At 45.0% G+C, this 13,680-nt stretch overlaps 2 non-coding genes across 2 annotated transcripts; both read left to right on the top strand.

The window, feature by feature from the left end:
• Positions 1 to 8,069: 8,069 nt before the first annotated feature.
• Positions 8,070 to 8,142, top strand: trnav-aac (transfer RNA valine (anticodon AAC)). Its single transcript has one exon. It is a non-coding gene; the product is annotated as a tRNA-Val (tRNA).
• Positions 8,143 to 11,473: 3,331 nt separating this feature from the next.
• On the top strand, positions 11,474 to 11,546 carry trnav-cac (transfer RNA valine (anticodon CAC)). The gene has a single exon. It is a non-coding gene; the product is annotated as a tRNA-Val (tRNA).
• Positions 11,547 to 13,680: the final 2,134 nt, after the last annotated feature.

Raw genomic sequence — 13,680 nt, 5'->3', positions numbered from 1 at the left:
TAAAGAAAAGGAAATAAATAAGAATGTCTGTTCGGATTAAAAGAAATCTGCCGCTTTTGCAAATGTTATTTGAGAGGAGCCCGCGCCATAGGAAAGCTGTGCTGGCAGGGGCCCCCTCGGATTTGATCGAGTCCCTGTGTGAAATAGCTTTTAACATCTTACGCGGTAATATACCCCTAACCCCTTCTCAACATTCTAAACTCAAAAAACAAAAAGCGGTTATCAAGATCATCGCTAATAAGAAGTATTCTATTAAAAGAAAAAGAAAGAAGATTAATCAAACCGGGGGTTTTATAGGACCGCTGTTGAGCATAGCCGTGCCTTTCCTAACCAGTCTTCTAGCTTCCAGAGTGGGTTAATAATGGAATATGCTCAGAAAATGTTTTTGATCCCTCAGGAGCAGCTTGAGAAACTGAGAAAAAATGTTGTCGGGCCAGAGCCCATTAGACAAACGGCCGAAAACAACCTGGACTCTGAAATGAAAGCTATACAGGCCAGGGCCGATTTAAATCAGTATTCCAAAGCCCAGTTGTATACCAACACGTTACAGCGCTACCTCCGTCTGGTTAGACAGGGTGAAAAAGATCAAAACATTTTAACTTTAACCATGGCCTCTCAAGAAAATGGTTCTGGGGCTGATGCGGGGGGAACGGTTGATAAAGATGTTGCGGTGACCGAACCTGTAGAGAGTTCAGAGGGAGATGTTGTAACGGATGTTTTGAGAAACATGCCGGCCAGAAGCAAAAGACATGCACAATATATCCTGCACAAAATGGTTCAGAAACCGCGGGTAACGGCTTGGAATGAACAGGGTGAATTTGTTTTTAAAGGACTACTGATCAAAGGTTCACACATGTTCGATTTGTTGAAGAGTGTCACTAGCACTAATAAGGTACCCGATAGTCGCCGACCTGTAGGCTGGAATGCTTTCCTACAGGCGATGGCCTGTCTGAACATGCCCCAATCAACAGTTCCTAACCAGGAAACGCGACAAAAAATCCGTCTGTGTAAAGAGGTGGAGCCTGATCTGACTCCGATATCTCATTACTCTGACCGTGCTGAGCGACCATCCTCAGGATCTATCCATTGTTGGGAAGCTTATTAATCTCATGTTTTTATTTGTCTCCCCTGTAAATAATGACCCGACAAACAATTTTTTATTTTTATTTTTTATTTTTCAAATGTTGTACATTTATTTATACCATAACCCCTGCTTTGTATAAGAATTGTGTTGAATAAAAACAAAACTAATGATTCAAAGGCTGTTTTCATTATTTTTTCACCTTAACACGCATGACATCTTTTAAAATCCTCACAAGAACACCCCATCTGTATACACGGCTGGCTAGGGTCGTAAGTCATTGTGTTATAAGGGGGGGTCCACAGTGTCCTGACAAACTCTGCCACTTTTTTATAATTTTGGCCTAAATCCTCACTGTACAAGGCCATAATATCGGGGTATGACCTTCCTTTAGATCTATGAAATAAGAAAAACACACAGTGTTGACCACAAGTGAAGGTCTGAAGACTTTGTACTTGACGACCGCTGTAAATGGTTTCTTGACAGTTGTTGAGCAGAAAGTTATTGATCTTCCGAGGGAAAGGTCTGAAATCCGGGGGGTTTGCATAGGAATCAAAAAATTCACCACGGTGGTCCTCCCTTAGATAAATAGCCAGCCAATGTTCTCCGGGCATATTTTTAGGGTGTGTGTTGATTATGTACATTGCAGGTAAATTCTTGATCTTAAATTTAGGCAGCTGATCGCAGGTGTAGACTCCTTGAAACAGTTTCCGTGAGCTGGCCAGGGCATTCATGATGTGGTTGAGCTCTCTGGTGTTCATTTTAATAATAATCATACATAACGTTTCTCCTCTGATTCACCTCAATAATGTTGTCAAACACTGCATACACGACCATATTTACAGTGCGTGGTAGAGGCTGCTTGAAACGCATCTCCAAACGCATATTGCCCGTCTTCATCAGTGAAAAATGTTGTCCACACTCTTCGTCAGGGGTCAGGTTGAAACCGTACAGGGTGTAACCGCTGCAGTATTCCCGGCGATCGATCAGCCGGGAGTTTGATCCTTGAGATGGCGACCCGTAGCCAGTACTACACTGTCATATTCACGAACCACATTGCCGTTTTCAAAGTCAGGTTGAAAAGGTCTGGATGGAACCTGCACACCATCGACGTACAACGCTATAAATTCCGCGTTATAATGTTTAAAGTTAAAGGGGTTCTTGTTGTAAACCCCGGTAAATGCATCATTATCCACGAGACCTATAATAACCTGTTTTGGGAGCTGTCCTAGAAACAGATTTTCCTGGTTCATCACCCGTGTCCCTGCGGGGATACTGTGGACTTTCATATAGACTCTTTCGATCGGGTACTTGGCGTTTGCCGTCATTAACGCCTGCGCGTGTCCTAGTTTAACCGCCGGGGAGACGGACACTTTTTTCACAAACAGCGAGGCCGATAATATGGTCAGTTTATATTTTTCAGTATCAGGGGTCATCAGACAAAAAGCACTTTTACTACGGATCATTTTAATTTTAATGTCTACCCCGTTGAGCATGAGTTTTTCTTGGAAAAATATGTCTGCATGGATATGCCCCATTAGCTCAAAGGTCCTCCCTTCTGTTGAAAAGGCCGTTCTTTTTTGCAAACCCTTATTGAGTCCCTCTGGATCCTTGTCGTCCATAGCTTCCGGGATGTCTTTGAAGAAAAGGCCGGGGTTGAACTGTTTGCTTAGGGTCTCCTCACTATAATTAAGTATACACTCCATCATGGCTCTATAGGGGTAAGTATTGCTGCTTTGACTAATGAGCCGATTTCCCAGGGTCACATCCACCTGTGAAAACATGGTGGCCACCGGGTAATTGATGACCCCAGCGTTGGTCGTCTTCTCGATTGCATCGCCATCCTCATCAGTCACTTTACAGTTCATTAAAATAAATGTGTTATTCAAATCAATATAATCCTCGCCATTGCCAGCTATAAAAAACTCCAGAGGGGCCGTGTCTGAAATTGCAGAAAGAGGGGGAATCTCTACATATATGATCTTATCTATACTCGTTTGAGTGTATGGAACTGTAAACAGATCCAGTTCTGATTTGACGCATTCTTCCGATAGACTGTGGACAAAAGACATGTTTAAAAGATGTATCCTGAGGCTCTATTTTTCTTTCTTTGAGACTTTCTTTTTGCAGGTTTTTTCTTGTGCTGCTTCCTTCTCCGAGTGTTTCCACGATATGTTGGAGAATGAGAGATTCTTCGTTTTTTGTTAGCCACGGATCTTTGTCGCCCCCTGGTGGACACATGCTGTTTCTTCTTTTACCCCCCTCCTCGCCATTACCATGAGACCCGAACCCTCCTGATGCTCATGGCTAGCTGCCCGGTTCATAACATTGGTGAACACGTCACTAACAATATTTTTAGCCGCTGATTTCAAGTGGGGTCTGGCTATAGCAAAGCCTCTCTTAAGCAGGGGTATGGCCATTCTAAAGAGACCACGAAAGAGTCCTCCTAGACCGGCGCCATACATTGTGGGGGCTCCTACAATACCGGGCAAGCCGTTCCATCTTGCATCTTGTAATAATCCACATAGGCGCTAGGATCTACATAACCCCTCGAGGTAGCCATTTTAATAATGTACAAACTGTTTCAGGGGTCGAAAATGTAGTTTGACATTAACTTTAACGAAGCGGAAGGGTACGTTGATATTCTGATCCGATTTTACTTCGATCGTGATGTTGTCAAAGTGGGTCTTTGAGACTGGTACGTAGTGTGGTTTGTCATAAGTAATTGTGACCATGTCATTGCTTTTACCTTTATTAAGTACATTTCTCAAAAGGGGGACATAACTATCCCCGACCCTCTGGTGGGTTATGATATCCGTATACACATAAAGAGTGTAAAAGCCGCCCCACCACTTCTGAGAACCTGCTCTCTGTGTCAGAATAGAACCCAAATATACGCCCCAGTTGGCCGCTGGTTTGAATGCTAATACCTGGTTTTGACACCTTGTACACTCTGTTTTTAATAGGGTTGTAATATAGCTTGATGTTGGGGGTGCCTTCTGAGAACTGTTTATGCATCTCATCTAATATTTTATCCACATTGTCATAATAACCTCCTTGTATCGTGAATGTCCATTGACTCTTTTTAACATCATCAAAAATGGCGAAGGTGGCATCCTTATCTTGTAAAACAGCCCAAGTGTAAGGATACTGTATTTCCGCCAACCCCACTTCCCACGACCCCCTTAGATCTATAGATTTTCCAAATTGTACCGTGTAACTGGATATTTCATTTTTAGGATATATATCGAGAGAGGCATTACTGGGTAGAGTCACGTAGAAGCCTCCTGATTCCATCTTGAGAATCGAAAGTAATGCCCCCAACACACCCGCGGGCATGTTGTTATAAGGATTGAATATCGCAAACCTGTTGTTCCGGGACCCAACTATTGAACTTTTCAGGCCATCCAAGCCATTTCATCAACACATATTTTTTCCGGTTCTGGGTTTTTTCAGCTAATATCTTTTCAACTCTGTATACACTGTCTTTACCCACAATAATTTTTTGTAACTCGGCTTCGTAAAACGTTCCTTCTATATCCTCCCTGTCATAGTCTTTTAACCGGTACACGGGGGGGTCTCTAGCCAACTGTTCGGTAACTGTAAAATATTCGTCAGAAAATGTTTCTTCATAACCTTTGGCAAAAGTACTCCTTAGCTTTGAAACGCGAACCACATCACCGATGTTGAACTAATAAGTAGTTTTTCCCTTCTTAATAAATGGTCGGTATAATTTTTTATAGACCTTAAAAGAATTACTTTGATCAACATCTAAAGGCTTCATTTTAATACTGGTGTGATACCCTTGGTTGTAAGCATCGATAAAATCTTGAACTTTATCAAAATACTTGAACGTGTTGACCGCTGTAAAATATCTCCACATTTTGGTCTTTATGGTGCGGTTAAACCTCTCCACTACCGATGCCCTAAGCTCATTACCGGTGGTGAAATGATGTATTTTGTGTCTCTTCAGTAGATTCTGAAATTCTCTGTTGAGAAACTCTTTTCCTTTATCAGTCTGCAGTTTTTTAGGACATCGACCCTGGGACAATATATCCTCAAAGGCCCTTGTCACCGCCCGACCTGTTTTATTATGTAGAATGCGAGCCCAGGCATATTTTGATAACACATCGATACACATCAACATCAATTTGTGACCATTGTTATGTTTTGATAAATTTGACATATCGACTAGATCCATTTGCCATTGTGAATCTATGTCAGTTGCATATACGCGGTTTCTTTTAAAGTTAATCCTGAGAGGTTTATGTAAGGTATAGGCGTCTTGTTCTCGTAACCATTCTGAAACAACCACATCATTAACCTTCACTCCGGCCTCAGCGAGTCCTCTTTGAAAACCCTTCTTACCCGCCAAACCCCCAATCTTGGCTGGGTTGTAGTATAGTTCCTGCATTTGGGGAGCTTGCCGAGTCATTCTGTCAAATAACCACACAGACCCACACTATGCGCAAAGTTTTTATACAAGGTTTTTTATTCAACTTCAGGAGAGCAGATACCACTTTTTAGACATTTGAGAAAAGTATAACATACACAACAATTTTTTCTACGGTCCAGACAAAAATAAATCAGATGATTGGTTACTTGATCTATATCAACAAATATACCTGTTTCTTTATCTTGTAGGCACACACCTCAGTTACATATGTAAATAAAACAACAATATGACCTATTTTAAAAGTAAACAGAGGTGTATTAAACATGCTCAGTAAAAGGTCATACAGATGTTGATGAAATGGCCTAATATCATTCTTGGCCCCCTTGAGCCCTTCATCCCAGTGTTCGTACCCCCCGGTCTTTGTTACAGCAGCCATTCACTTTTCCAGGTTTGAAAGTTGATCCTCATCGATGGTTAAATCTGTAGAGAAAAGGCTCGCGTTGGCTACTTTTCTGTCAAGCACATGGTGTAATAGCGCTCTCAGGTTAGCTGCTGAGTGTTGATGACAGAACCAGTTGCAGAAGCAGTCCAGAACATTCCCCATGTTCAAAGTCCCTTAGTTCAGGTCAGAGTCTGAATCAGTGGCGTAGATGTCGAATTCTTCGTCGCTGCCCCCAGCTTTAACTTCTTTACGGAAGAAATAAGCTTTTAGCTTGCCAGCGGTTTTTCTACTCGGCTCATCCAGGTCATTGAGCAGCTGCCCAAGTTTCTCTATTATAAACGGCTCCTTTTTCAGCTCCAGCAAAATCTCATCTATGATTTTCTGGACTTGTCCCACAGTGACATGTATGTGGGAGTAAGAGAGCGCCTTGATTAGTGCCGGTTTCAGCCACGGTTTGTTCAGTCTTCTGTAAAACACGTTGAAATAGAACAGGAAATAGTAACGGTCTGGTTCAAACAAACAACTGTGTCTCAACTGACTGGGGTGATTCACTTCACACCCCCGACAGACTTCATTCAGAGCTCGGTCGATGAGAGCACTCAGAATATACACCAGGGTGCTTTTAACCACTCTGCTTACTTGGTCACATACCCCGGGCAAAAATCCTGCGTCTTCATCACGCCCCCGGGACAGTCCGATGCTCATTGGGTCGCCTGGTGGTTTGTGGGGTGTTTCTCCATCCATTGGACTGACCCCCTCCTGAGACGCACAGACGGTAGACAGTTCGGCAAAATCAAGGCCCTCCATGAGCTCCAGAGGCTGGGGATCCCCGAGACTCATTTGGACATCCATCGCACCGCATGTTGTTTCGTCCTGAGGGACCGGGGTCTGAGGTCTTGGAGAGTAACCACAGTCAAAGGGTTCCAGAGTGTATACAAAATCTGGGGAATAGAACCAGGGGTGATCCCGGGTTTGAAGAGGCCTGTAGAGCCTGTCGACGTCCGCAGCTTTCGGGTAAGACATTCTCTTTAATTTTAAACCATGAATGAATTGTTGCACCTTTTATCCTATCTCTTCACTACGTCACGACACACCGCCCTCTTAGAAGAGAGTAGCCCCTGAGCCGTCAGACCCCCCTCCAAAACCCCACACGTCGTCTGTCGTAGTTCTGCAAGCTTTCCCATTCACACCTTTCAAAACCCTGAGTCGGAGACTCCATTTCGCATTCTCTTGGACCCTCTTGCAAGCCTTCTAGAGTCTTATCCACAAGCCCCAGATCTCTCCAGGCCATCACCTTCAACCAGTCCTCATAAGAGTATTCAATTACCGTCTCAAAAGGTTCCAACGTACCCTCCTTCTCTCCCAAAGCAAAAAGCTCCACTCCAACATAGCTGGGATCCCTTTTAAAGCGGTAACCACGTCGAGCCCCCCAGAACAACACCCAGGAGCGTTCAATCTTCAAATTGGTGAGTACAGGAACCCTTGCCCGGGATTGTTTCTTGCGGGGTTTCATGTTGATGTCGCTGGACATGTTGAAGAAGCGGGATGTTTCTGATGCTGAGAATTAAAGAGGTATTGCCTAAAAGCAGCGCGGGTTCTTAAATAGAGAGGAGAGTTTCGGGGCGTTGCCTTCAGAGGGGTGGGGGTATTTATGGGTGGCCTTGATGTTCAGGGTTTTATGGGTGTACACTTTCTGACGGATATGACGTAGGAATAATTAAGGAAATAACTCTACCTAAAATCACGCCCCCCAATTATGACGTAGGAATATTAATAAGCTTAGGGCATACGTCATAACAAAATAGGCCGCGCCCAAAAAACCCTACTATCTACTCTTATGTAGTTGAAGGCGCAGTATAGCTCTGATAGTCTGGTGGTGACGGAAGACCACCAGCCGTTTGAACAAGCCATTCAGCATCACCTTGTTGGGCTAAGTGCAGGCACTGTCAGAGCGCAGGGCGTCCTGCCTTTGAAAGAGTTTCCGAAGTGTCCTGATGTGCCCTTTAGCAATGCCAAACAGGTCTGTGAAAATGGCATCCTTTCGCGGCACTTCAGACGCCATCTCACAGTCTAGCCGACCTGAAATGCCTGAGCCCGTTTTACCAGCAGGCTTCAACGGTAACCGTTTGAAGCAAGACGTGGCGGTGTCAGTTTCCGTAGTGTAGCGGTTATCACGTTCGCCTAACACGCGAAAGGTCCCCGGTTCGAAACCGGGCGGAAACAGCCTGCTGTGGGCCGGCCCTTTTCGTCCTGTTTGCCCTCGTGGTTCCCCGGAGGCGGTGGGTAGCTTTTCTTCATTGGAGTGCCCGAAATCGGTGCTCTCAGAGCGTCCGTCCGTCGACAGGTTGAAATTGTAAACGCTGGTGTAGCCACTTTTAATTAAAATCTGATGATGATGATGATGATGATGTTGTTGTTGTTGTTCTTGTTGTCATCGTGGTCGCCGTCATTATTATTGTTAAAGTAAAGCAGTAGTTAGATTTGTTGCTACCGTAAGGTGTAGAAGGCACAATAGCTCTGTGATTGTCTGATGGTGGCACAAGACGAGCAGCAGCTGTTTGAACAAGCCATTGAGCATCACCTTGTTGGGGTAAGTGTAAGTCTTGTCATAGCTCAGGGCATTCTTCCTTTAAAAGAGTTTCCAAAGTGTCCTGATGTGCCCTTGAGCAATGCAATATAGGTCAGTGAAAATAGAAACCTTTATCTCACAGGCAGGCCCACGGGAAACGCCTGTGCGCGTTTTACCAGCCTGCTTCGATGGGAGCCAATCGAAACCCCAGGACAGGTTGGTTTCTGTAGTGTAGTGGCTATCATGTTCGCCTCACACGCGAGAAGTCCCTGGTTCGAAACTGGGCGGAAACAACCCGCGGTGCACGCGTGCCAGTGCCGTGTTACCCGTCCTCATCTCTCTGCCCCATGGCCGGCCGTCGTTTTCTCTTCCTCGGAGTGGCAAGAAATCCTGACCTTGAGAACAAATGATCGCAGAAGGGTAGCTTTGCGAGGCGCTGGAACTGACACTTTTAAAATCGATACATGTCGTTGCTGTTGCAATACGACCGTAGCAGGATCGGTGACATTGCTGTTACTCTTATGTAGTTGAAGGCGCAAAATAGCTCTGATAGTCTGGTGGTGACGGAAGACCACCAGCCGTTTGAACAAGCCATTCAGCATCACCTTGTTGGGCTAAGTGCAGGCACTGTCTGATCGCAGGGCGTCCTGCCTTTGAAAGAGTTTCCGAAGTATCCCGAAATCGGTGCACTCAGAGCGTCCGTCCGTCGACAGGTTGAAATTGTAAACGCTGGTGTAGCCACTTTTAATTAAAATCTGATGATGATGATGATGATGTTGTTGTTGTTCTTGTTGATGTTGTTGTTGTTGTTGTTGTTCTTGTTGTCGTCGTAGTCGCCGTCATTATTAATGTTAAAGTAAAGCAGTAGTTAGATTTGTTGCTACCGTAAGGTGCAGAAGGCACAATAGCTCTGTGATTGTCTGATGGTGGCACAAGACGAGCAGCAGCTGTTTGAACAAGCCATTGAGCATCACCTTGTTGGGGTAAGTGTAAGTCTTGTCATTGCTCAGGGCGTTCTTCCTTTGAAAGAGTTTCCAAAGTGTCCTGATGTGCCCTTGAGCAATGCAAAATAGGTCAGTGAAAATAGAAACCTTTATCTCACAGGCTGGCCCACGGGAAACGCCTGTGTGCGTTTTACCAGCCGGCTTCGATAGGAGTTATTCGAAACACCAGGACGGGTTGGTTTCCGTAGTGTAGTGGCTATCACGTTCGCCTAACGCACGAAAGGTCCCCGGTTTGAAACCGGGCGGAAAGAGCCTGCTGTGGGCCGGCCCTTTTCGTCCTGCTTGCCCTCGTGGTTCCCCAGAGGCGGTAGGTGGCTTTTCTTCATTGGAGTTCCCGAAATTGTTGGACTCAGAGCGTCCGTCCGTCGACAGGTTGAAATTGTAAACGCTGGTGTAGCCACTTTTAATTAAAATCTGATGATGATGTTATTGTTCTTGTTGTTGTTGTTGTTGTTCTTGTTTTTCTTTTTGTCGTCGTGGTCGCCGTCATTATTATTGTTAAAGTAAAGCTACCGTAAGGTGTAGAAGGCACAATAGCTCTGTGATTGTCTGATGGTGGCACAAGACGAGCAGCAGCTGTTTGAACAAGCCATTGAGCATCACCTTGTTGGGGTAAGTGTAAGTCTTGTCATAGCTCAGGGCGTTCTTCCTTTGAAAGAGTTTCCAAAGTGTCCTGATGTGTCCTTGAGCAATGCAAAATAGGTCAGTGAAAATACACTCACCTAAAGGATTATTAGGAACACCATACTAATACTATGTTTGACACCCTTTCGCCTTCAGAACTGACTTAATTCTACGTGGCATTGATTCAACAAGGTGCTGAAAGCATTCTTTAGAAATGTTGGCCCAAATTGATAGGATAGCATCTTGCAGTTGATGGAGATTTGTGGGATGCACATCCAGGGCACGAAGCTCCCGTTCCACCACATCCCAAAGATGCTCTATTGGGTTGAGATCTGGTGACTGTGGGGGCCAGTTTAGTACAGTGAACTCATTGTCATGTTCAAGAAACCAATTTGAAATGATTCAACCTTTGTGACATGGTGCATTATCCTGCTGGAAGTAGCCATCAGAGGATGGGTACATGGTGGTCATAAAGGGATGGACATGGTCAGAAACAATGCTCAGGTAGGCCGTGGCATTTAAACGATGCCCAATTGGCACTAAGGAGCCTAAAGTGTGCCAAGAAAACATCCCCCACACCATTACACCACCACCACCAGCCTGCACAGTGGTAACAAGGCATGATGGATCCATGTTCTCATTCTGTTTACGTCAAATTCTGTCTCAACAGAAATCGAGACTCATCAGACCAGGCAACAACTGTCCAATTTTGGTGAGTTTGTGCAAATTGTAGCCTCTTTTTCCTATTTGTAGTGGAGATGAGTGGTACCCGGTGGGGTCTTCTGCTGTTGTAGCCCATCCGCCTCAAGGTTGTACGTGTTGTGGCTTCACAAATGCTTTGCTGCATACCTCGGTTGTAACGAGTGGTTATTTCAGTCAAAGTTGCTCTTCTATCAGCTTGAATCAGTCGGCCCATTCTCCTCTGACCTCTAGCATCAACAAGGCATTTTCGCCCACAGGACTGCCGCATACTGGATGTTTTTCCCTTTTCACACCATTCTTTGTAAACCCTAGAAATGGTTGTGCGTGAAAATCCCAGTAACTGAGCAGATTGTGAAATACTCAGACCAGCCCGTCTGGCACCAACAACCATGCCACGCTCAAAATTGCTTAAATCACCTTTCTTTCCCATTCAGACTTTCAGTTTGGAGTTCAGGAGATTGTCTTGACCAGGACCACACCCCTAAATGCATTGAAGCAACTGCCATATGATTGGTTGGTTATTGAACAGGTGTTCCTAATAATCCTTTAGGTGAGTGTAGAAACCTTTATCTCACAGGCTGGCCCACGGGAAACGCCTGTGCGCGTTTTACCAGCCGGCTTCGATGGGAGCCATTCGAAACACCAGGACAGGTCGGTTTCCGTAGTGTAGTGGCTATCACGTTCGCCTCACACGCGAAAGGTCCCTGGTTCGAAACCGGGCGGAAACAACCCGCGGTGCATGCGTGCTAGTGCACACAGTGCTGACCACAAGTGAAGGTCTGAAGACTTTGTACTTGACGACCGCTGTAAATGGTTTCTTGACAGTTGTTGAGCAGAAAGTTATTGATCTTCCGAGGGAAAGGTCTGAAATCCGGGGGGTTTGCATAGGAATCAAAAAATTCACCACGATGGTCCTCCCTTAGATAAATAGCCAGCCAATGTTCTCCGGGCATATTTTTAGGGTGTGTGTTGATTATGTACATTGCAGGTAAATTCTTGATCTTAAATTTAGGCAGCTGATCGCAGGCGTTGACTCCTTGAAACAGTTTCCGTGAGCCGGCCAGGGCATTCATGATGTGGTTGAGCTCTCTGGTGTTCATTTTAATAATAATCATACGGAACGTTTCTCCTCTGATTCACCTCAATAATGTTGTCAAACACAGCATACACGACCATATTTACAGTGTGTGGTAGAGGCTGCTTGAAACGCATCTCCAAACGCATATTGCCCGTCTTCATCAGTGAAATATGTTGTCCACACTCTTCGTCAGGGGTCAGGTTGAAACCGTACAGGGTGTAACCGCTGCAGTATTCCCGGCGATCGATCAGCAGAGTTTGATCCTTGAGATGGCGACCCGTAGCCAGTACTAGACTGTAATATTCACGAACCGCATTGCCGTTTTCAAAGTCAGGTTGAAAAGGTCTGGATGGAACCTGCACACCATCGACGTACAATGCTATAAATTCCGCGTTATAATGTTTAAAGTTAAAGGTGTTCTTGTTGTAAACCCCGGTAAATGCATCATTATCCACGAGACCTATAATAACCTGTTTTGGGAGCTGTCCTAGAAACAGATTTTCCTGGTTCATCACCCGTGTCCCTGCGGGGATACTGTGGACTTTCATATAGACTCTTTCGATCGGGTACTTGGCGTTTGCCGTCACTAACGCCAGCGCGTGTCCTAGTTTAACCGCCGGGGAGACGGACACTTATTTCACAAACAGCGAGGCCGATAATATGGTCAGTTTATATTTTTCCGTATCAGGGGTCATCAGACAAAAAGCACTTTTACTACGGATCATTTTAATTTTAATGTCTACCCCGTTGAGCATGAGTTTTTCTTGGAAAAATATGTCTGCATGGATATGCCCCATTAGCTCAAAGGTCCTCCCTTCTGTTGAAGAGGCCGATCTTTTTTGCAAACCCTTATTGAGTCCCTCTGGATCCTTGTCGTCCATAGCTTCCGGGATGTCTTTGAAGAGAAGGCCGGGGCTGAACTGTTTGCTTAGGGTCTCCTCACTATAATTAAGGATACACTCCATCATGACTCTATAGGGGTAAGTATTGCTGCTTTGACTAATGAGCCGATCTCCCAGGGTCACATCCACCTGTGAAAACATGGTGGCCACCGGGTAATTGATTAATTGATGACCCCAGCGTTGGCCGTCTTCTCGATTGCATCGCCATCCTAATCAGTCACTTTACAGTTCATTAAAATAAATGTGTTATTCAAATCAATATAATCCTCGCCATTGCCAGCTATAAAAAACTCCAGAGGGGCCGTGTCTGAAATTGCAGAAAGAGGGGGAATCTCTACATATATGATCTTATCTATACTCGTTTGAGTGTATGGAACTGTAAACAGATCCAGTTCTGATTTGACGCATTCTTCCGATAGACTGTTGACAAAAGACATGTTTAAAAGATGTATCCTGAGGCTCTATTTTTCTTTCTTTGAGACTTTCTTTTTGCAGGTTTTTTCTTGTGCTGCTTCCTTCTCCGAGTGTTTCCACGATATGTTGGAGAATGAGAGATTCTTCGTTTTTTGTTAGCCACGGATCTTCGTCGCCCTGGTGGACACATGCTGTTTCTTCTTTTACCCCCCCTCCTCGCCATTACCATGAGACCCGAACCCTCCTGATGCTCATGGCTAGCTGCCCGGTTCATAACATTGGTGAACACGTCACTAACAATATTTTTAGCCGCTGATTTCAAGTGGGGTCTGGCTATAGCAAAGCCTCTCTTAAGCAGGGGTACGGCCATTCTAAAGAGACCATGAAAGAGTCCTCCTAGACCGGCGCCATACATTGTGGGGGCTCCTACAAAACCGGGCAAGCCGTTCCCGGCTTGCATCTTGTAAT

Source organism: Amia ocellicauda, chromosome 11 (genome assembly GCF_036373705.1).
Source record: "Amia ocellicauda isolate fAmiCal2 chromosome 11, fAmiCal2.hap1, whole genome shotgun sequence".
In the NCBI taxonomy this organism is placed as follows: Eukaryota; Metazoa; Chordata; class Actinopteri; order Amiiformes; family Amiidae; genus Amia; species Amia ocellicauda.
Note: the sequence above shows the minus strand (reverse complement) of the source record. Positions and strands in the feature narration are given on the sequence as shown.